Here is a 25,263-nt window from a genome sequence, read left to right as displayed (position 1 = left end):
GCAGGTCTACTATCGGAGGTGGAGGTGCCTATTTTGATTTTGAGGGTCTTGTTGGTGAGCCAGTTGGCCACCCACCTGATGATACAGGGATTTGCGCCGAATTGTGTTAGCTTTTTGATGAAGCCCAAGTGGGAGATTGTGTCAAAGGCTTTGGCCAAGTCAAGGTAAGCTGTATATACTGACATTCCCTCATCCAGGGCCTTGGTGACAGTCTCAAAGAAGTAAACCAGGTTCAACAGGCAAGATCTGAAATTGACGAATCTGAATTGGGTAGGGTCAAGTGCTTGGAGATTACCTATGTCCTTGTTCATGAGATCCATAATAATATGCTCCATGGCTTTACAGATCCGACTTGTCAAGCTATTGGGGCAATAGTTTCTAGGGTCAGTAGTGGCACCACCTTTGTGCAAGGGGATGACAATGGCAGTTCTTGACTCTGCTGGAATGAAGCTTGTACTTAGGCTGTGGTTGAATAGGGTGCATAGCAAAGTTTGTAACTATCCTTGATGTCACACCTTTGGTCTGCAGTTATTTTTGGCTTTGGAATTATGCTGAGAGATTAGGAGTTCAGCAGGGGCTGTGAGAATGTTGCACAATGTCTTTGTGTACCTCTGTGGGACTGGCTACCTTGATGTGGTACAGAGACTTGTCATAATGTAAAATTGGTACTAAATGCCAGTCAGTGTGTGTACCCTGGCACTTCAAGTTTTTTAATGGTCTGAAAGTTGTAACACTATACAGTAATCATTAAATGGTTCTGAGTGAGTTTGACAGGGGCATGATAGCAATGTGATCCCACTTTATATTCCCCTGGGTAGGTGATGGCAATGTGATCCCGCTTTATATTCTCCTGGGTAGGGCCTCCAACTTGTTAGCACCGGACATGCTTAGGGGGCAGGGACTGAGAATCAGGAGGTAGAGAGGCAGCAGAGAAGGTGTGAAAAAGTGCTCCTCCCCAGAATCTAGGTCCTCATCTGATGACTCTGGTTCCCTTGCTCTCTTAACATGCGTGGAAGACCAGGGAGGAGCAAGGACAGACACACCTTGAGGAGGGATTCACAGCCTTCAAGGCAATAAACAAGCTTGAGTAAAATCCTGCCATTCATGTTGGGGATCTTTAGCAACAGGTGTAATATACTAGGTCTTTGGATTTTTCTTAAGCAGTATGTATGCCCTTACAACCCTCGGCAGCTCAGTCTCTTAGCACTATTCAATGACTGCTGTAGGAATTTCTTCCCAAACTAAGATTTGAGGAATCCCCTGGGCCTCTTTGAAATAATCAGCCATGGTTCTACCTCAAAGTCCTGAGCACATGTTTGAAAAGCCTCAGAGGGCGTACAAGAACTTATATCCATGCTGGCCTCCAACAGTTGTGGCAGAGGAATCTGATGCAAGCACCAGACATTCTTCATGGTTTTCACTATCTTCTAAAGAGATGTTCAGTGGAGGCTGGACAGCAACCAGATCAGGCCTAGACTTTTTGACCTTCTTCTTGAAAGAAGTCTGTCCCTTGGGATGGGAGGATTTGTCTGTAGCACCCTGAGCCAACAATATAAAACATTGGTTCTTCAGGTATATGGAGAAGGAGGATAAGCAGTCATGGATGGTCGTAGGGAACAAATTCTTGACAGATAGAGCACTGCATATGGTCGTGGGAAGCACTTAGGCAAAAGAGACATTGGTCATGACATCTTTATGGGAAATTTGCCTCCCAAACTGATATTCTCCCTTCTTGGATGACATGAACATAAGTAATAACAATACAGAGAAAAAAAACAGAGAAGAAACCCCAAGGGGCACTTTATCCAGCACAGTAGACAGGCATTCAGACTGACATTCCATAATGGGGTTTGGACTGGTAGCAAAGAAGTTCTAAGTATTTGAGTCTGTACATCACCCTTATGTCCTATGTCCTACATAGGGAGCATATGTGTGACTTACTACAATTACAAATTCTGAGGACTTTGGTATGCTGGACGGACGTTTAGCTATCCTTGGCAGGAGATCCCTTCATTGAAGAATACTGCTCAGTCTCCAGTCATTGGAAAGGAGCAGTCAACTCAGTTTAGGGACAGGGGAGAGATACCCTTCTGGTGCCATTAATCAGGGTTTATTCAGACAGAGAAGGGAAGCAAGGGGACATGTAGGTGTCAATTTTTGATGATATCTTGGCAGATGACCTAATAAGAAAAAAATGTGATGATACAGTACCTTGCATACATGTAGTTATGTGTAGCTAGGCTTGGAGACAAGCATGTAGAAAATGCACAAGGGAGAGACCCAGTCAGTGCCCATGTCTCCAACAGAAGCTGAGGAGCTGGGTATTGGCAGCAAGCCTAAACTGAAACCACATGTGTTAAGAGGTACTGGACTTCTTGTAAAGGAGTTAATTCATGGGGAAAGGACAGGTCTTAGCAGTAATCCTAAATCTCAGCCACAGCTGCCAAAAGATACCAGTTTTTTGCAAAAGGGAACTGAAGAGAATCATCAAGAAATTGCAATAGGCAGAGCTCTCAGAACCTACCTTACAAAACCTGGAGGAGGTAACCAAGGAGGCTTTAGACTCTTAAAAGCAGAAGGAGTTTGCATACTAGGACAAAGGATTATTGTAAAGAGAATGGACTCTTTGAAGGGGGTTAGACACAGAAGACGTACTATGCCTGGAATTCTTCGGGGCCTGCCATCAGGCTCCTCTGGCTGTAGCACATTGATTTTCCTTTTTCAGACCATCTAGGCATAAAGTTACAAAAGGGAGACTTACACAAAAGTGTTATTGGCCAGGTATTGCAAAAGACATGTTAGGGCAAGACATCTGAGCAGTGCTAAAAGGTTGACAAGGAGGAAGACAAAACTAAGGCTGCTTTAATACTTTTGTCTGCTTCAGAAGAGCTGTTTGAGAAGGTAATCATAGATATTATGGGGCTTCATAACACTCCAGCATCACAGGTAAGAGGCTGTAAATTATGCTAGTAGGTTCCCTGAGGTAGTGGATTTGTTCTTTTCAGGGTAAAAAAGGTGGCAAATGTTCTGTTAGAAATTTTCATCAGGGTATATTTTCCATGGGAAATACTGAAGGAAAGGCAAGCTAACTTTATGTCAGACCTACTAACCTGCATTTTGGAGCAATGCAGTTGAAAACTACTCCTTACCATCCACAAAAAAATGGGTTGGTAGAGAGGTTTAATTCTACACTTAAGTCCATGCTGATAGCAATCATACAGCATATTAAGTAGGGGTGGGGCAACTATTTTCCTCATGTCCTATTTGTATATAGGAAGGTGCCACAAGAATCTACAGGTCTTTAACCATTTGAGATACTTTATGGTCATAGGAAGAGGAGACCTCTAGACTTAATTCATGGTATTTGGGAGGATAAATGTGATTCTCACTAAAGTGTACTGAACCTCAATAAAATGGACCTGGATTAACCATTAATGCAAATAAATGTTAAGTAGGAATGGTGGAAGTATCTTACCTAGGTCATTAGGTAGGTGGTGTTAAGATATGGCCAGAGCCCACCAAGGTAGAAGCTACACAGGCCTTTCCCTGTAAACAAAAACAGATAAGGTGAATCCAAGAAATAGCAAAGTACTAAAGAAAGTTTGACCCACACCATAGTTCAAGAGCTACTCCCATTACAGGCCTCACCTGGAAGAGCAGGCCAGACAATGTTATCTGAACACTAAATTGTGAGCAGGCATTTCAAAAAGAACCTCAAAGAAGCCTTGAGAGTGGACTTCCTATACTTGCTAACGTAGATTATAACAAAGAATGTACTGCGCTGCAGATGCTGCAAACTATGGACTGTAGGCCATGACTAGACATTTTTCTTCACAGGGAAAAGAACCCTTAGTAATATTTCTAAGTCAGAAACTCCAACCAGTGGAGAAATCACATGTGACTGTGGATAAGGACTATTTGGTGATGGGGTGGACTTCTCAAAAGCTTCAACTCTACCTATATGGCAGAAAATACACTGTAGTGAGAGATCAAAATCTCTTAAAGTGTTTACACGGTTCTAGTAGGCAAAATGGCAAGCTACTTTGATGGCGTTTGGAATTACAGTCCTACAATATGACAATCCATACAGATGTAAATGCATCCAGGAATGGGAAATGGGTGATTTAGCCATGAAAATGCACTTTTTCCCCAAGCTGTGTTTATTCAGGCTCTCATGAAAATTTGCTTCTAGTGTAGATGGAGGTATGTCAAATGATACATATTGCAATGGATTTAAAAATGTAAGTAACTGTGTATTTCATCAGATATGTAAAATGCAGTACTGGATTATTTTAATTATATGAAGTTGTTTATGGTTGTTTACTGACTGCTTCCAGCAAATGTTGCATTGTGCCATTGTGGAACAGAACTATACAAACATTCTGCACATTTTTTTTTCAAAAGGAAATCTTCTATCCAAAAGGAAAGATTCTATTTGTGTTTGAAATAAATCTTACCTCTAGGGAGTGTACTGCATCAAAACCACTGCTGTCATTTTTTTCTTCTTGTTTGTCTGGGACTATTTTTAGACTTTGGAAAACTTAAATGACAGGCAGGGTAAGCTACATAAAGATGCCTGAATTATAGTCTGGCTCAGTGGAGTAGAAGAATAGAGCCCTGACTGTGACCTAAGCAACCATTGTTCAATTAGTGACCCCAACAGTTGAGGAGCTAGGCAAAGAGGAGGAATAAAGGGGGACGGCTCACTCACCACTCCCAAGGGACAGTGGGGTTTACATGTACTTAGGTGAACACAGGGTAGTAGGATCTCCATGGTGGCCACTGGACTGACCATAGCTATTTCACAGGGGAAGAGCAGGGTTGCTTGGTGGAAACATTCCTTGAGAAAAAAGAGGTGATGTCTCAACGGACAACTCATTAAATATCCCTCCCTGGCACTTTGTTGGCTGTACTTAGGGTAGGGGAGAAGAAGCAGAAAACATTTAAACCATGCCAATGGCTGAATCAGAGATTACTCCTTTCAGCTGGCTCTCACCTGGTGAAGGAAACAAATGTATTTATAGACCAAGAGAAGTTTTGATTGTTGGCAGACAGTGGGGCAAAAATTGCAAAAAAGGATGCTTGGATTATCAACTTGAATTTTACCAAAACTGCACAACACAAATAATCAACTATAAATAAATGGAAAGAACATCTACACAGATGATATTCTTTCTTGTCATCAAACTATCACTTATGAAATTATTTTATTTTCATTTCTCTGTACAAATGAAATAATGTTCTGTATGTGTAATCAGATCCCTTTTAAAAGTAAAGAGTTTTTATTTGCTTATTTGACAATGATTGTGTCTGACATGTTACTTTTTTAGTGAAAAGTATCCTCACACCATTAATGCAACTGCTGCTATCTTCTTTTTTGAAAAGGGACAGAAAGAAAGAGAGAGAGAGACACTGGTTGGCTATCAGCTATCATAAAGTAATATTGGTTAATTCATTAAGAGAGTAATTGGTATGTGATGCCTTGGTGTTAGATTAGCAATCTGAGTTGTGGCAGCATACTGCAAATGCAGGTAAGGGGTACCATCACATGTTAGATATCAGTAGCCCTTCTGGGAAATATGGTGGTTGTGTATGTATATGAAAAAACAACTTGGCTAAGTATCAGTTACTGTTGGTAAGCTGACACTTGAAGGAACTGGGCTCAAACTGATTTGGATAAAATCCTAGGAAGTTAGTGATTACAACTGTGTTCTATGGGTCACAATATCAGCTTATTTAGGTGGGACAAGTTTTGTTTATAGCCCAAGAAAGTAGTGAATATTTGTTATAACATAATGGCCAGTCACCACTTGCATATATATTTGAGTAGTAGTGGTACAAATTTTGGCTTCATACTCTGTATCTTTATTATATGCCACGGTGGTACGGCGGTAGCGTTGTTACCTCACAGCAAGAAGTTCTCCCGTTCGATTCTTGGCTGGGCTTGGGAGTGCATTCTGTGTGGAGTCTGCATGTCTTCCCCGCGGTTGGGTAGCATTCAAAAGACATGCATGCTTAAATGGGCATGCCTTCGTTGAAGGTTGGGCGTCGAGCTGGCACCTCGGCTTTTCGTAAAAATCTACTGCCAATCATTAGTGGACCAGAGTTCCGCTGTGGTGACCCCTTACCAGGAAAAGACGAAAGACAAACAACAACTCTGAATCTTTATTTCATCGATGGCAGTGGTGCAGATTAAGGCTCTGTAATCCTTGCTATCCAACACACCATCTTCCACAAATGATGGAAAAATCTTCTTCTTGTGAAAAAGGGGAAGTAACATATTTATTGGCACCTTCAGCCTCTTTCAGAGTCCTTATGTGTGCAGTATGGCTTATTGTGCCCCTGTGAACAAACTGTAAGTACTTTTAATAAAGCGCAACAGCTGACCTCATGTCTCATCTCATTAATCGTATTTTCAAACAGTAAATGCTATTCCCTCGTGAAAACTTTACAGACTCTTAAAAAGCCAAGTCTTTAAGAGTCTTGGTCAACCTAGGAACTGCAAATAGCGGTTAAACTAACCTAAATGGAAGAATAGCCATGACTAGCATCAAAGGTTTCCAAAAGAAAACTAAGAATTTCTGGGACAGGGCCATAAAGGCAGTCTGTATTCTGAGAAGGCGCCCAAATATAATCCTCTTCCATTTATCACTGTAAGTCTTTTGGGCAGAGGAAAACTGAGAATATGGCAATACAGAAAGGTCCTTTTTAGAAAAATCAACTGACCTGCTGTTAGGCTGAATGCCAGGAGATGTGGATGAACTCTCCTGGACAGGTCAGTCAAAAGCCTCCAATGAAGAGGAAATTAAACAGGAATGTCCACAATGAACTGCTGCAGTATGGGAAACTAGATCTGTCTGGGCTAGTGAAGGGAGGGGCACTCCCAATCCCTTTCCTCATCAATAGTTCTCTTTCAGAATTGATTTTGTTAATATATGAAATAGGGGAAATGTACAGTAGCTCCTGATGTGGATTTCCAAGGTGATTAGTTTGTGGTCTGATCTAACCAGGGAGGAGTTGACAATTGGTGTAGAGCAACGGTCGCCCATGTTAGTAATGACCAGGTCAAGGATGTTGCTACCACTAGTGGGGGTAAGAACGAGCTGGTCCAGGGCATTGGAATTAATGAATTCCAGGAAATGTTGGGCAAGTGTATTGGAACATGAGTAGTTTTCCCAGTTAATGGAGGGGTAGTTGAAGTCGCCCAGTATGAGAGTGTTAGGGTGGACCTTAATATTCTTCAGGGTGCTTAGGAACATGGAGTGTGAGTCTTGGGACTTAGTTGGGGACCTATAGCAGGCTATGACCTGAATCGCTGTCTTACCCAATGTTAGCTGCATCTGAAGTATCTCAGATGCATTATATTGGGCTACCAGTCTGGAGGTGTGCGCATCCTTTATGAATATGGAAACACCACTGCCTTTGGAGCTTTGGTCCAAGTTCTGGGGCCGAAAGGTGTGGACTGAGTTATAGCCTGGTAGTGCAGGGGTGCTTTCTGCTACCGTGAACCAGGTCTCTGCTACAGCACAAATCTCGATGTTCTCCATTTTAAGGAATGCTTCGAGTGAGTGCATTTTGAGATTTAGACTTTAGCTTTGAGCAGCATGACCCTCATATTGCATTGGTTTGTAGCTATTACAGTGGGAATTTGGTCTTTAGAACACCGCCTAAAAAAGGCACTATAGGGGTGGCAAGAGCCTTGGCTAGTATCCGGAAGCCCAGGGGTGACAAACGTAGGCCATCTCTGGCAAAGCATCGAGGTCTGTCAGTCATGTCATCCCAGGCAGACAGATACTGGATCTCCTTAGAATGACACCAGAAACTTAGCCAATTGTTGAAATCAATCATTTTCTGCTTGTACTGTGGTATCATTCTGGGTGATGGTAGGATGATGCTCAGGGCTAGGGTCATACCCGCCTGGGCTACATAATCCGAGAGCTCCTCCATGTCTCTTTACATGTAGTCCAGGGAGGTACGTATCAGGTCATTTACACCCACATGTACAATGACAGAGTCATATTTGTACCTGTTGTTGAGGGACCTGAGTGCATGCGTTATGTGACCGATCCTAGCACCTGACAGGCAGCTGACTGATACTTTCTTCTTATTCAACCTAGTGAGTGGGACATCAGTGTGCCTCACTATCAAGTCACCTATGACTAAGTGTGTTGGGCAAGCTGTTTTGCATTAGGGGCTTTGGTTGAGTGGTACACTGTTTAGGAGAGTTATGCGTCTCATGATTAGTGTTGTGTTGTGGTGGTCAAGTGTGTTTCTGCCTTGGAGGTCTTTGCTGTTTGGGTAGATTTTTATTGAGAGCCTCCGTGAAGGTGGGTGTCCTGTTTGTGTTTTTATGTAAAGGCAATGATGGTGTGAGTTCTAGAGGGCTATGTGTTTCATGTGGTGTGGTGCAAGTGTTGACCTTCTCCTCTTGACCAGCTATTCCGGTTTTGGCTGGAGAGTGTGTGGCTTCCAATTAGGATATATAAATGCATCTCTCACAAGTCTGAGTGTTGGGAGGTAAGAGGAGAGGGTTGTCAGTGTACATGAGGCAGTTGCTACATTGCCTCAGGATGCTCAAGTTCACCATGTCAACAGGAGAAAGCACAGGGAACTGACCTTTAGACATGCCTGGAGGGGTGGGCATTAATAATAAGTACTGGAGCTTTTTCCTTGTAGAACATTTAGTGCTGGTACCACTTTTGTGTGCTACAATAATTGCTACAAGAAGTCTGGTAAAGTGCTAGACTAATAAGCTAGTAAAAGTGCAGGAAAGGACAGAACTAGTAGATCTAAGGAAAAAATTGAAGAGCAGACTTTGGCACCACTCAGAAGCCTACAAACAGTCCTGGATACAGCAAATATGTATCTGGACTAGACTAGTTACAGGAAAGGTGTGAAACAAGCACAAATGCAGGCTTTTAAACCAGAAAGTTGAAAGAGGTGGGAAAACTGCCCAAACGGCCAATAAACTACAATTTCTGGGCAAGAAACCACTCCTCTTGTGGTAGATAGACTACCTATTGCTTACCATTCTCACTGATAAGCTAGAGGTCTTCCCTCCAACACAGAAATGCTTGGTGGGCTCAGAAGCTTGCATACAGGCCTGGATACAACAAATCTGTATCTGGACTAGACTAGTTACAGGAAAGGGGGGGGGGAGCGAAATCATGGACTTTTAAACCAGAAAGTTGAAAGAGATGGAAAAACTGCCCAAACGGCCAATATACTACAATTTCTGAGCCAGAAACCTCTCCTCTTGTGGTAGATAGGCTACCTAGTGCTTACCACTCCCACTGATAAGCTAGAAGGCTTCCCTCCAACACAGAAAGGCTTGGGGGGCTCAGAAACTTGCAAACGGTCCTGGATAAAGCAAATCTGTATCTGGACTAGACTAGTTACAGGAAAGGCAGGAAACAAGCTTCAAATGCAGAATTTTTTTTGTAGTAAAGTGGAAAGGGAGGAAGGAGGAGCAGAAGATAATTCAAGGTTAAGAAACTAAGTGGGTTGGCCTTCTCAAATGTTCTCTCTGTATTAGCCAAAGAGAACACCTATAACTGGTCTGATCAGTGCTGAATACAAGGTGGCAATAACATCTTTAGATCTGGATGATATTCCTTTGGCAATCAGCTGAGTAAAGTAGAAGGATTTCATGACAACTGTTGCTACATGGTGATTAATTGAGAGAGAATTACAATCCACATTCCCAGATGTCTAACTACATTTTAATTTTGAAGTGGGGTACTGTCAATGCCAGAGGGATAATTTGCCATCCAAATGTGATAAGGTACCATTTTTAACATTTAATTTAAGCTCATTTTCAATACACTAGGCATTTATAAATGTAAGTTCCTGCTGGAAGGCTTCTGTGTCAGAGTGGGATTTGACAATAACTCTCAAGTCATTTGCAATGCTGGTCAACCATAGGTCTTGGTTTTTAGTCTGTAAATTAGAGAAGTGGATACTGGACAAAAGCTGTCCCAGCACTGAGCCCTACAGAACTCCAGTGGTCACATTCATGTTCTCTGTCACTCCCCCTACCACCTGCACTATGCTGGTTCTGTCCTTTAGCCAATTTGCTATTCACCTTACTACATAGGGGCCTATTTGCAATGAATTTAGCTTATTATACTGACATGGGGAACAGTGTTAAATGTCTTGGCCAAATCAAAGCAGGATGTATATATAGAGTACTGCCTTTTCAAAGAAGTTTACCAGGTTCATTAAACAGGCTCTACCTTTTACAAAACCAAATTGCTGCAGATCTAGCCTGATGAGACTTTTAATGTCTATGCTAGTCAATATGGTTTATAATATGTTACATGGCCTTACACATGAAACTTTTCAAGCAGATAGGCCTAAAGTTTCTGAGGTGGATAGTGGGCCACTTTTATAAAGTGCTATATGCAATACATCTGGACTAAGTCTGTAGCCAGGCACAGTTTAAATAGCTTATGGAGAGGTTCCACCAGGGAATGTTTAGTGATGTTTAACAAATAGCCCAGTATGTTATCTGGTACCATGGAGGATGTGTTCTTAGTCTTGGACACTGCTTTCAGTACATGTTCGAGATAATGGAGGAGTCTGAGAGATATGGGGATCACAGGGTTTTGAACATTTATCTCATGAGTGAAATTTGCACTAAATTTACTTCCTAGCATATTTGCAATGTCTGCCAGGTCTGAGTAAGTTTTGCCTCTTAGTATGAGCTCTGTACATTGTAACATAACTTAAAGATAAGCAACCTGAGTTTGTGGGCTGCCTTAGTAGCTCTAATAGCCTTTTTTAGTTCTTAACCAAATTCTTAATAATTTTCCATGACTTGTGGGTCTTCAGATGTATCTTCTCTAATGAGTTTTTACCTTTTATTGTAGATTCTATTTATGTCAATGGATAACCAGGGTGTTTTGCTTTTACAGTTCCCATTGTATTTGTATCTAAATGGTCCTGCCAAGTCTATGCATTTATATATGTGGGTATAAAAATCCTTTGTGAATTTGTCTGCTGAGAAGATATCTGGTGTGATGTTGTTATAAGTGAATTCTGAAACTTCTTTACAGAATTGGAGGAGATATGTGAGCTTGAAGTCTTTGAATTCCAATATATCGGTTTCCATGGGATTAGATAATTTGATGGTAAAGGTTACTAACTTAAGGTCTGATTTAATTGGAGAGGAATTTACTAGTGGAATTGTGCATGATGATGCTACATTTGTAAGTACCAGGTCAAGAATATTTTGTCTTCTAGTCAGGCTAGTCACACTCTGGTCCACTGAGTTTTTATTTATGAGATCTAAAAACATCTGTGCATATCCTAAGTTGGAGTTGTAAGTACTCTAGCCAGCTAATGGGTAGTTAATGTCTCTCAGATTGATGGAGTTCTTATTTATGGGAAGTTCCCCCCTGATGTTTAAGAACCTGATATGAAATGCCGGGGTCATGGAAGGCATCCAGTAAGAGGCAATAAACTGATTGTTTATTTTGTTTAGTGTGATTTAGAGTTTAATAAGTTGCAATTGTGGGATTCTGAGAATATATTTAGAGGTGATATGGCCTCTAACAACTGTGGATACACCACCACAGTTGCCACTGAGTCTGAAGGCATGGTAGTTACTAAACCTAGGTGCAGAGGGAGTGCTTTATAGACATTTAAACCATGTTTCAATGATTGCACAAATATAGATGCCTTCCAAATAAAGGAGTGCCTCAAGGTCGGGCAGCATCTTGTTGAGACTTCTGTCATTGAGCAGACCCACTTTAATTTGATCCTCTTTTGATACTGATATGTTTGCTATGAAGGAATGCTCATTAACTGAACTTTGCCTAAAAAGGCACTATGGGGTCCACAAGGGCTTTAACCAGTATGCAGGAGCCTTTGAACAAGCGATGCAGACCTTTCCTTGCAAAGCAAGATGGATTGTCAAGTATCTCATTCCATGCTGATATATACTGGATCCCTCTAAGACATTTACCAGTGGAAGATTTGGAGAAAGATAATGCAGAGGAAGGAATCACCTAACAACATGAACAAAAATGCAAAGAACCACGTGGATCTATTAAGGAGAGAATGCCTGCAAAGCTATTACCAGTATTTCTAAGGAAATGTTGGATAAGGCAAGAAAGGTTAAGGAACACACTCAAAAATAAGGAACTTGTCTAGAAAGTACTAAATAGAAGAAATGGAAGAAGATAATGACTAATGCCATTAAAAAAGAGGTTTCAGAAAAGACTTGTGAATAATAATGAAAGCTTCACTGTCCTCATAAGTAGAATAACTTTCCTTAGAGAATGGACAAACTATATCAACAACCTGATTGAAGAAGAAATGTTCTCTGTCAGGGTATTAATGTACAAGTAATGCCCACAGTGGCAAATGAGTCCACTGCTTCACAGCAGCATATCAAGCTGCCGTGGAGCTGACACTGTAAAAAAACTAATGGCTGCCATTATTTTACCTTGCTAAGCAGTGATTCTGCTGTTTAACTAGCATAAAATGTAAAACAAAAAAAAAAAGAGCAAGAGTGTGTGTGTGTGTGTGTGTGTGTGTGTGTGTGAGAGAGAGAGAGAGAGAGAGAGAGAGAGACAGAGAGATCAAGAGAGTGACAGAGAAAGTGAGAGTGATCTTGTGTGACTGAATGTGTGTATGCAAGCAGAGGACCCTGTGTGTGTGAGAGAGACTGAAGAGTGAGAGCCATCTTCTGTGACTGAATGCGCGTATACAAAAAGAGGAGACTGTGTGTGAGAGTGAGTGAAGAGTGAGAGTGATCTTTTGTGACTGAATGCGTGTATGCAAACAGAGGAGACTGTGTGTGAGAGAGAGAGAGAGAGAGAGAGTGAAGAGTGGCAGCGACCTTGTGTGACTGAATGTGTGTATGAAAGCAGCGGAGACTCTGTGAGAGATTGAGAAAGAAGGTGAGACCGATCTTGTGTGAGTGAATGTGTGTATGAAAGCAGAGGAGACTCTGTGTGAGTGTGTGTGTGTGTGTGTGTGTGTGTGTGTGTGTGTGTGTGTGTGTGTGTGTGTGTGTGTGTGTGTGTGTGTGTGTGTGTGTGTGTGTGTGTGTGTGTGTGTGTGTGTGTGTGTGTGAAAGCAGAAGAGACTATGTATGTGTGTATGGAAGAGAGAATGGCCTCTGTGTAAAATTGTTGTTTTACTTGCTTATTATTTTTTAAGCACTATATTATTTTTTATATATGTTTGATGTAAAATGCTTCCTCCAATACAATTAACATATACTACAGCAAGTTTAAAACATTAGGCAGAGGAACTATTTTAAATTAAAAATATAAAACAATAATATAGTACTTAAAAAAATAAATAAGCAAGTAAAACACAACAATTTTACAGCGAGCCTATTCTCTAAGCACAATAAGGTCATCTGGGGTGTGTGTTAATGTGTAATTAATGTCCTTTCAAGGGTGTACACCCCTAGGCAGGTGTTAATTACAGATTAACACACACCCTGGAGGGCATTACTGCTTGCTTAGAATGCATCATTTGGGGGTTTTAATAATCTTTATAATTGTATTTGGAGTTTCCAAGAAGTTGCAAAATGTAAGTAAAAGTCATTCTTCTGTTTAACTGCATATAAAATTACAGATACTGTATGGAGGTAGAAAAAGGAGGGGGATGAATTGCATATGGCATACTACAATACAAACTATCCCCCGGATTCTGCATGCTTTGCACGGCGTGCAGGATTAGTGCAGGAGCTCTAGCAGGCAATATGTCTGCCGTGCGATCCAGGAACAGCCTGCAGGGGCATGCATGAGCACTCCTGCACTAGTCCTGCATGGACTAAGCCCCTGTATGCAAATCACCCCATTTTCAGGAGAAATCCATGCAAATGAGGTGAAATTGCGATCCAGGAAGCTTGAAACCAGCTGTGCACGACTAGTGTAATCTGCAGAAATGTACTTGGTTAGTAACCGAGTACATTTCTGCAAAATCCAAAACGGAGCTGTGACAGCTCCAAATAAAGGCTGCATATCAGTCGGGAAGCATGCCAATGGCCAAGTATAAGGCCACTGGCAATGCAAACAGCTTACAAAATGAAAACTCAACTTTTCTTTTTTTAGCCTATCTCGGCTGTTTAAGCGTAGGGCAGCAGCATGCAAACGGGATCGGGGGGGGGAAATAATAAAATAAACCTAAAATAAGCATTCTAACTAAAATCACTATTCTGCCATGAAAGTCAATGGCAGGCAGAAGACAACATGGCCAGTGAGTAGTGGTTGCTAAGGAGGGAGGCTCAGTGTGGGACATAACTATGCATTAGCAGGCAATCCTATGCAAACGAGGGGAATAATAGTGAATCCCAGTTTTTCCCCAGCATGCTAGTCAGGTCCCAAGAATGTAAGAGTACGAATAGCTTGGTGCAAGCCTAGGAGTTAGCTGACATCATGGGGGGGGGGGTGTCAGGCATACTGTAAGTGGATTGGAGCCCTGTGGCTCAGGTTTGCTCCTAGCTAAGCACAGTTAAGCAAGGGGGTGTGTCTGAGTCTGCCTAGCACTATTTACATTGTCTTAGTGGGTGTGCGTGCCACACACCGGGCTTTAAAGGGAAAAAAAAGTTAAACCAGGAAACAGCAGCTCTGTGCACATTTGATCACTCTGTTTGTGCGGCGCGCCCCCGGGCTTAAACAGGAAGGCAATGGAAAGGGAAAATAGCAGTAGGAAGGTAATCAAGGAGAACTAGCAAAGCTGGCAGGTGAAATGTATCAGAATCAGCCAATTACACAGGCAGCAGAACAGCCCAGAACACTACTATAAACTAAGCAAACATCTTCCCCTCTGGTTTTTCCCATAATCTACACCACCAGTGTATACAAGCGGGGAACTTTTAACAAACAAAACTACAAAATGATAGGGGCTGCAGCAGGCAACATAGAATAACATGTGCAAGAGGCTGAGGGTGGTGAGGATGTGAATGCTGCTGATCAGCCCACAGTGAGGAGACGGAGAAGAGTGTACAGACCCAGGGTAACCTACCAGGGGCTATGTGAGCTGGAGATAGTGGAGCACTATAGGGTGGAACATGGAGCTCCTACAGCAAATTGTTGAGCAGTGCCAGCCACACCTGACACACCGAACTGACCAAAGGGAACCCATCCCAGTGGATACCAAGGTATGTGTAGGCCTAGGAATACTAGCCACAGGTACCTCCCAAAGCTCAACTGGGGATATCATGGGGATCTCACAGGCATCAGCATCCAGAGTATTCCACCAGTTCCTGGATGCAATGTCAGCACATGCCAGTGACCATGCATATTTCCTCAACACCCGTGAGGTGTTGGCCAGCAATATGTGTCTCTTCCACCAAATAGCAGAATACCCTGAGGTAGTGGGTGCTATAGACTGCATGCACATATGCATCAAAGCACCACCCAGTTTTCAGGGTAGGGCCTACATCAACCACAGGGGCCTCCACTCCATCAACTGCCAGGGCATTATAATGAATGTGTGCTGGCTGCCCTGGAAGCTATCACAATTCCCACATCTGGTATCTGACGCAGCTGTATCAGAGATTTGCCAATGGGGACACCCCCTACGGTCACCTAGTGGGGGATGCTGGTTACACACTGGAGCCGTGGCTGATGATACCCATCAGAAATGCACACACACACCTGAACAAGAATTCCATAATAAGGCACACGCACATACCAGACATATAATAGAGCATGTGTTTGGGATGCTCAAGTTATGGTTCCAGTGTCTGGACACATCCGGTGGAGCCTTGCAGTACTCACCAGCTACATGTACTCAAATTGTTATGGCATGTGCCATGGTACACAATATGATCCTGTGGAAACAGCTACAGCAGGAACAGCACAGGGCAGGGCCACACAGCCCCCCACTAATGCCAAGGCCTGCACAGGCACAGAGTGACTCGGAGGAACAACCTGAGCCTGCCCCAGTAGGCAGATGGAGGCATGCCCAGTATGTCCTGGCCTTGGCAAAGAGGCAATGCATAGCACATACACTGACACAGTAGGGATCCAGGGAATGACGCCTCTCTCTGACCTGCACATACAGTAAAAGGGATGCCAAACATGACACTACCTGTGCTCAACCATGTATAGGGAGTGTACTGTGTGCATCTGACATAGCCAGCCCTCCAGCACCATCCTCAGTCCTGGCACACCTACAGGGTAAGTCAATCAACCTACCAATTGTCAAATGGAGTAGAATGTGACGTTACCTGTATCTATGGTATGGATGTGAGCATGCAAGGGAATTGGGTGGCTGAATGTTATGGCAGCAGATAGTAAACACCCATAGTGGCACCATGACATCTGTAACACATACTGGAGTCACCATAGTAGCCAGTACTACACAGGGTGACAAAACCCACTGCAGGAAATGTGCTGGGTGACATGTGTGTCCATATGACTCACACATGCCAGTCAGGGAGGTTCACATACCCAACAACAGTCTCAGTCAGCAGGACAGGTGTAGACAAACCCAAACATAGCCTGTGCTATGGCCTCTGAATGATACCTATGGGTACGCCCCCCCCAGGCCTACACAGACAGACTAGAGCAGGTCAGGCAGTGGAATGTTGGTTCTGAAGGGTAGGAAGTCAGACACTAATATGTAGGGCAAACAAAGCTAAGACCTGTAGTATACTGATATGCCTCTAGTCAGTATAATAGGTTAGAATACAGAATGAAATGGAGTATCTGACATACCAGTACAGTCATAACAAATGTGTGCAAGTGCCAGGTGTGTCCCCCATCCTATGTAGACATGTAGAAACAGTACGGTGTTCCCCCCAATCCTGTGTAGAAATGCAGTAGCCTTCAGGTGTGCTCCCAATCCTGTGTAGAAATGTAGAAACAGTCAGGTGTGACCCCCCCCCCAAAACCCAATGTAGAAATGTGGCAACAGTCAGGTCTGCCCCCCCCTCCCATGTAGACATGTATAAACAGTCAGATGTCCCCCCCCAGTCCTGTGTAGAAATGTAATAACAGTCAGGTGTGTTCCCCCATAATCCTATGTAGAAATGTAATAACAGTCAGGTGTGTCCCCCCACACCTATGTGGACACGTGGAAATAGACAGGTCTTCCCCTTCCCCTTACCCCAATCCAGCTTAGAAATGTAGTGACACTCAGGTATGCCCCCCAAATCCTGTGTAGAAATGAAGTAACACGTATGAGTAGGTGTAATACGAGTGGAGCACAGATGCCCAGAGGTGCCCAAGGTAGCAGGATAGGTTGTAGCATTTGCACAATATGCAGGTCTGTGTGTGTTAGGATGGTGTGTGTTTCATAATGTGTGAGAGTGGTCAGTATGTATGCATGTTGAGGTAAGACCTGGTGGCCATTGGCCACTACTGCTGATAACAGGGACAAGCCCTCACAACTGCAGTGCCAAAGACATCCCCACCAGTATAACACATGCTAGCAGTAAGCCATTATAAATATATGGTGGTAATATGTGTCACCATCTGAGTACTGACATGGCATGGCTGTTGGGCTAGATATACAAGCAGTACACAGGGAAAGTACCACAGACATACAGTATATATAGTGTCAATGTGAAATGGAGACACCCTTGGATTTGTACATATAGATATGCATCACAGTAACTGGACCTGTAGTAGGGGATACTTGTGATGTCTGCCTGAACACCTGCAGATCACAAAGGAGTTAGGACTGTCTAATTCAAGTCGAAAAGTGTTTGTTTGCTGTTTAATTTAATTGTTTGGCTGCCCACTAAAGTGTGCTAGCCTGTACTACTGACTTATTGCCTTTTCTGCATTTCTGTGTGTTTCTATTTAAAAACAAAAAAAACAAAAAAAATATTCCTTGTTTTCCTGCCTCTCCTAAACTAGTTAGACCAGTTTACAGGCCTTGCTGTATCCTGGGCTGTGTTGTAGTTCCTGTGTTGACCATTGCCTTATTTGGATAGAAGGAAGTTTCTTAGCTCACCAGTGGGAGTGGGGAGCCTTGAATAGCCTACCTGTCCTTGAGGGAAGTGACCTCAGCACAAGAAGCTGTACTAATTGGTCATTTTGGACCATTTCTAGCTCTTTTGAAGTTCCCTGGTTAAAATCTGCCTCTAGCATTTTTTTGAAGCCATATTGCTCAGACACAGCTCCACGTAGTCCTGTTGAGTCTTCCTGGCTAACAGAGAACTGAAAAAAAGTGACTGCTTTCCTGATTAAGTATCCTACTGTTTTTTATATTTGTTTTACCTTCTACTGCTTACCTAGAGCAAGCTTTAACTGTTTTCATAGTTATTTACTGCATTTTTTATTATCTGCACTTAAAAGTACATTTTAGTCGAAATTAATCTAATTCAAGTCGAAAAGTGTTTGTTTGCTGTTTAATTTAATTGTTTGGCTGCCCACTAAAGTGTGCTAGCCTGTACTACTGACTTATTGCCTTTTCTGCATTTCTGTGTTTCTATTTAAAAACAAAAAAAAACAAAAAAATATTCCTTGTTTTCCTGCCTCTCCTAAACTAGTTAGACCAGTTTACAGGCCTTGCTGTATCCTGGGCTGTGTTGTAGTTCCTGTGTTGTCCATTGCCTTACTTGGATAGAAGGAAGTTTCTTAGCTCACCAGTGGGAGTGGGGAGCCTTGAATAGCCTACCTGTCCTTGAGGGAAGTGACCTCAGCACAAGTAGCTGTAGTAATTGGTAATTTTGGACCATTTCTAGCTCTTTTGAAGTTCCCTGGTTAAAATCTGCCTCTGGCATTTTTTGAAGCCATATTGCTCAGACACAGCTCCACGTGGTCCTGTTGAGTCTTCCTGGCTACAGAGAACTGAAAAAAGCAACTGCTTTCCTGATTAAGTATCCTGCTGTTTTTATATTTGTTTTACCTTCTACTGCTTACCTAGAGCAAGCTTTAACTGTTTTCATAGTTATTTACTGCATTTTTTATTATCTGCACTTAAAAGTGCATTTTAGTCGAAATTAGTCTAATTCAAGTCGAAAAGTATTTGTTTGCTGTTTAATTTAATTGTTTGGCTGCCCACTAAAGTGTGCTAGCCTGTACTACTGACTTATTGCCTTTTCTGCATTTCTGTGTGTTTCTATTTAAAAACAAAAAAAACAAAAAAATATTCCTTGTTTTCCTGTCTCTCCTAAACTAGTTAGACCAATTTACAGACCTTGCTGTATCCTGGGCTGTGTTGTAGTTCCTGTGTTGTCCATTGCCTTACTTGGATAGAAGGAAGTTTCTTAGCTCACCAGTGGGAGTGGGGAGCCTTGAATAGCCTACCTGTCCTTGAGGGAAGTGACCTCAGCACAAGAAGCTGTAGTAATTGGTCATTTTGGACCATTTCTAGCTCTTTTGAAGTTCCCTGGTTAAAATCTGCCTCTGGCATTTTTTTTTTTTGCAAACAATCTTTATTGCATTTTAATATAATTCAATAATCAAATCATAAACATCCAGAAGTTAACAAGATATATGAATGCATAAGCAGTGTGAAAACACAACACTACATATAAAAGAAGTTAACAAATCGAATTGTTATTTGAAGTAGATAAAAACAACTATATACAAAGTGCCATGATATTCAGTATGTTCAAAAATACACCATAAAGCCGCTTATCCATATATTTTAAAGGGAAAAGGAAGAATATAAAAGGTTATAAAAAATTTAGGATACTCAAAAAAAAAAACTTGAAATAAGAAGTATGTTAGCATGGCTCGGTTATATCGTATCTAGGAGTGAAAAAATCAAGTCCCATAACTGTTTAAATTCCAATTTTTTACGAGAGTTGACAGTTATTAATTTTTGAGAAGTTATGTATGTAACTGCCATCTTTTTAAAACCCTCCCAGGTTAGTTTGGAGCGGTCTATCCAATGTTTAGTAATATAGAATTTAATCAAAAGGTATATGATGATCAGACTCTTAAGTCTAAGGGGTGGCATATTGATATTGGTAATGTGGAGTAGAGCCATTTCCCAAGATAACGTTGATTTGTGGTAACCCACTTTAGCTAGTCTAATCTTGAGGGAACACCATAAGTTATGAGCATATTTACAGTACCATAGTATATGGATAATGTCTGCATGAGGGTGAGAACAACAAGGGCACGAAGTGGGGATAGAAGCATTGAATTTATTTAGGTGAGTTGGAGTAAGGTGTAGATTGTTTGTAATCATGAATTGGGTGTAAGTAAATTTCTTAAAGGGGGAGTATTTAAGCGTGAGATTTATCGAGTCTTTCTTCTGTTGTGAGGATAGATTAGATCCTTGTCTGCTCCAGTATTCAGCGAAGGTAACTTCATCTCCATAAAGGTATGAGGAGAATGCTTTGTACGCTATGGAGAGCATGTGCTTATTGGAGTTTAGACTTAGGACTAGCTGTGTGACTATATTAATCTCAGATTCTGAGTTATATTGATTCAGAAGGAGGATGAAACAAGATCTCTTATTTGCCTCAGAATAATAGTATAGGCCTTAGACAACGAAAGGATCTCTCTAAACTCATTTAGTGAGAGGTGTTTAAATTTGTGTATATCCCATATCGTGTAGTTTTTGATCAGGGGAAATTTGTTTAAGTTTAGCATTTGGCCTCCCATTATAATATTGGGATTAAGATGGATAGGCTGAAATAACAATAGGGCATTAGATAGACCCACCGATTTAAATAGTTCCTGAAAATTCTCAATTAAGTCTTTGAGAATTCCATGTACTTTCATTTTCCTAATTGAAATTCTCGTAAGGAAAGGTAGAGATTTGGGATTGATGTTTTTATTAATGGCATATTTGTACCATATCTTAATCCATATAGGGGTCCATGGTATGGATCCAGTGGCATAGTTGGCAATAGCGATAATTCTATTGGCACGAATAATTCTATAGTATAAAATAAAGTTTGGCATCGCCATGCCTCCCTTTAATTTAGGAGCTGTGCATTTGTAATAGGACATTCTAACTGATTTTGGGTACCAAATAAATTTTCCAATCTCTTTCTGAATTTTCTTAATAAAAGTAATTGTGACCGGGGATAAAGAGGAATTGTATTGATAGAGAATTTTTGGAAGTATATTCATTTTGACAATGGAGATTTTTGAAAGTGTAGAAAGTTTCAATAGTTGCCAACGTTTCATATCTTGTGTGATAGAGTTCCAAGTTTTCACTAAGTTAGCTTGCATAATAGAGGAATACAAATCTTCATATGTGACTCCCAGATAATTCAAGGAGTGACAGGTACGGAAAGGCAAGACTGGAAAAAGATGTGGTTTATGCGCTTCAGGATTAATTTGGAAGATATGCGATTTACTGGCATTAATTTTGTAGTCAGAAATCTCTGCAAAGGTATCTATGGAGTTTATTAATTTCATAGCGTCATTAGAGGGATACATGAAATACAAATTAAGGTCATCTGCAAAGGCAGTGAATTTAATGTTAAAGTTACATACCCTCGGGATAGCATGATAGGCTTTCTGTGTAACAAACAGGAGTAGTACCTCTATATATAGGTTGAACAATAGGGGAGACAAAGGGCATCCTTGTCTTGTACCATTGGCAATTTTAATCGGATTTGAGAATTTTTTATTTATGCAAAGATGGGTGTATGAGCTATTGTATAGAATCTTAATTAAGTCGATGAATTCAGAGGGGAGGCCAAATTTTAAGAGAGATAAAACAGGAAATCCCAATTAACTCTGTCGAAGGCTTTACTTGCGTCTAGTATCAAGGCATAAATAGGGTCTCGGTTCTGTTTAGTTAATTTTATCATAGATTCTAGTGTTAGGGTATTGTCCCATGTATGTCTGTTACTCATAAATCCAGCTTGTTCTGGGGAGATCAAGTCGTTTAGTACTCCTTTCAGTCTATTTGCTAAAATGGAGGACAAGGTTTTAATATCTACGTTCATAAGTGATATCGGTCTGTAGTTATTAGGATTAGTGCCGTCCAATGTATTTTTAGGAATTAAAATAGTTTTCGAATAATTAATATATGGATCTTTAATACCATTAGCAGCAATGGATTTAAATAGGTCTAATAGAATAGGGGCCAGAATAACTTTATGTGATTTGTAGAATTCAGATGGAAAACCATCTGGGCCCGGAGCTTTTCCTGTCTTCAGTTTGTCAATAACCTCTATAATTTCTTTGATATTAAACTGGGCTGAGAGTTGATCTTTTTGTAGTTCGGTAATTCTCGGGAAATAAATCATATCCAGAAAGTTTCCCATCTCTTCCTTTGAGGTCATGAAGTTGGTATTGGCATAGGTTTCTGAGTATATTTGGTGAAAAAGCTGGAGGATATGCTCATCAGATCTATAAACCTGATTCTTGTACTGGAGGCAAGAGATTCTCGGGGATCTAGGTGTGTTAAGAATTATTCCCGCCAAAACCTTGGAGGGAGTTTGAATGTATTCTGAGAATCTCGCTATATATTTGAATTCCCATAGGGACAAGTTAGATTGGTGGTATTCAAATAGCTCTTTTTGTTTGGCAGTTAGTTCTTTTTCTGTGCCCTCAGAGTATCTATCTAATAGCTTCTTCTCTAGACGATCAATATCAACCTGTAGGTCTACTAATTTTTTAGCACGTAGCTTTTTAAGAAAACTCGCTTTTTTGATGAAGATACCTCGAAGTACGGCTTTGGTTGCAGCCCATCTAATGTCAAAGGAGATGGATTCATCCTGTTTATTACCAAAAAGATCTTTAAGAGTCATTTTAACGTCATTGCCCAGAGACTTATCATTTAGAAGATTGCAGTTTAGAGACCAGGAAGGAATTGTAGGTGTGCTAGAGTGGGTTAAGCTAATTTCTAAGATTATTCTTGAGTGATCTGATAGGAAACGGGGCTCTACCGAAAACTTAGTTCTCCTATTCTTCAAGTAATTTGAGATCAAAAAATAGTCAATCCGGGACCATGAGTGATGACATTTGGAAAAATAAGTAAAATGTTTATGTCTATCCTCCAGGGCAGTAGAACTGGATGCAATCGGGTCCCATAAGTCAAAATCATCAATCATGTCTGATAAGGCTTTACAAGTTATCACATTTCCATAACTATCTTTCCCTTGACGATCTACCTGGGGGTTAATGACAACATTCCAGTCTCCTCCAATTATTAGGACATGATTTGGAAATTTAAGCAAAAAATTGTAGATATTCATAATAAATTCAGATTGCCCAGAGCATGGCCCATAAATATTGAGAAATAATATTGGATTATTTGTTGACTGAATACAGCAAGTGAAATAGCACCATCTCCCCTCTTGATCACCCCCTTTTGATATAATTTGTATCTGGAAGGATTTTTTAACAATAATAGCCACTCCCTTCGAGTTGTTAACCGAGCCAGAGAAAATAATATCACTAATCCAGGTTTTTTTCATGTCATTTATCCAATCTGCAATAAATGTGTCTCTTGTAGAAAGCAAACATTACAATTAGTTTTAAGTAAAATATGCATTACTAGTTTTTTTTTATCACAGTTATTGAGACCCCTAACATTCCATGATGACAATATCAATACTCTAGAATTATTAGCCATATTAGTATTAAATATGTTGTCTGAACATGTTATGTATAAACCTACATGAGTATTTATCAGGTGGTGAAAAAATATAGAAGAAAAATAGAAGAATAATATAAGCACTAAAATACCATAAAATTAAAGCAGCAATTAGTAAAAACATGGCACTTGAGTCCCTCAATCCTATACCCGTGCATACCCACCTCCCTATAGCAACTGAGAGAATGCGTGAGTGTGACATTATAGTTAACTCAATAAGTGAATAATAAATGCAATATTTACACAATCTGTACAAATTTCTAACAAGCCCAAGCTTAGACATCATATCCCTTCTTAAAATCCTTATAGCTTCCAAGGAAAATATAAACAAACCATAGGTCTGATCAATCTGGCAAATTATTGGGTAACAACATAAAAGGTAAAACAGTGTTGTGATCTATAGACAAAATGCCCATAAGTTTCCCAAAATTACATATCCTGCAAAAAACAGTGAAACAGGTAAAATTTGCAAAGAAATCTTCATAAAATTTCAAAAGGTTATTAATCGAGTTCAGCTTATATGCATATAACCTGCCGGGATTCATAGGGTGTCCTGGGGTGAAAGTGGATATTTGATATGGTAGTCGTAATCAACCCACTATCCATAACTCGAATTGTTTGGAACAGCATTATATCACATTTAGCGTGATAGGTTCTTACGCTGATCAAATGGAATAAGCGAGTAACAGTGACATCATTATAATATATATGAAAACATAAAGTATTCGTTACCATAATGTACAATAAATTTGTCCTATTAATCGGCTTGTTGTACAGTACGATATTTAGAGGCAGTTAAGCATCTCACAAAATGGACATGTATAAGTTTCTTCCTCTATATGTGTAGCAGTTAAAGCTGACTAAGCGCCTCCCCTATAGGAGTCCTCCTGTATTTTGTCTGCCAAAGACAGGGTTCCTAGGGCTAAATAAGGCACTATTTTGAAAAAGAAACTATTTGTCACGTATCAAACTAGACTTCATACTGTATTAAAGAGAGAATGACAATCTACTTGTATAATAAGAGAGCAACAGAGCAAAACATGTATATGTATCAGAAGCGAGATGACACATAATAACATATGCTCAAATGGAGGGCGCCGAGCCGAAACACTTAATGAATATATTCTTGGCTTCAGTAGGGGAAGACATTGATAATTTGGTTCCCTGATGGATAAAGGTCAGCGTTGAGGGAAACTTCATCTGAAACTGAATTTTCCTTTGAATAAGTTCAGCACAGTAGGGAGCCAGTTTCCGACGCATCTCTCGTATCTCTAAGGATAAGTCCTGTGAGATTATTAGCGGTTGGTTATTCCAGGCAAATTTTTTATTTTTTTTGAAGGCTGATATAATAGATTGGACATCTTGAAAGTTCAGCATTTTAATATAAACTGGTCTCGGCAGTGTGGCTAGCTGCTGGCTCCAGAGAGCCCTGTGAGCTCTTTCGATGTAGTATTTATGCGCAGGATTTGTTTCTTTACATAAATTAGTGAAGATTTGTGTAACAACATCAATTAGCTGACTAGGTTCATATTTCTCACTCAAACCTCGAATAATCAAATTATTTCTTCTGCTTCGCACTTCCAAGTCAACGATCTTGGATTGCATGTACTGATGGCTTTATCTTTCATTTGGAGAGCTTCTTTAAGGGAATGAATATCGAACTCATTTGTTTTAGATTTCTCTTCTACCAAGTCCAGTCTGTCAACAATTTTCTGTAAGGATGTGTCAAAGGTACTGAACTTCGCCGATAATTCTTGTATGGCGTTT

This window comes from Protopterus annectens, chromosome 4.part1 (genome assembly GCF_019279795.1).
Source record: "Protopterus annectens isolate FY-2018-M chromosome 4.part1, PAN1.0, whole genome shotgun sequence".
NCBI classification, from domain to species: Eukaryota; Metazoa; Chordata; order Ceratodontiformes; family Protopteridae; genus Protopterus; species Protopterus annectens.
The sequence above is the reverse complement of the archived record's forward strand: the minus strand, read 5'-3'. Positions refer to the sequence as shown.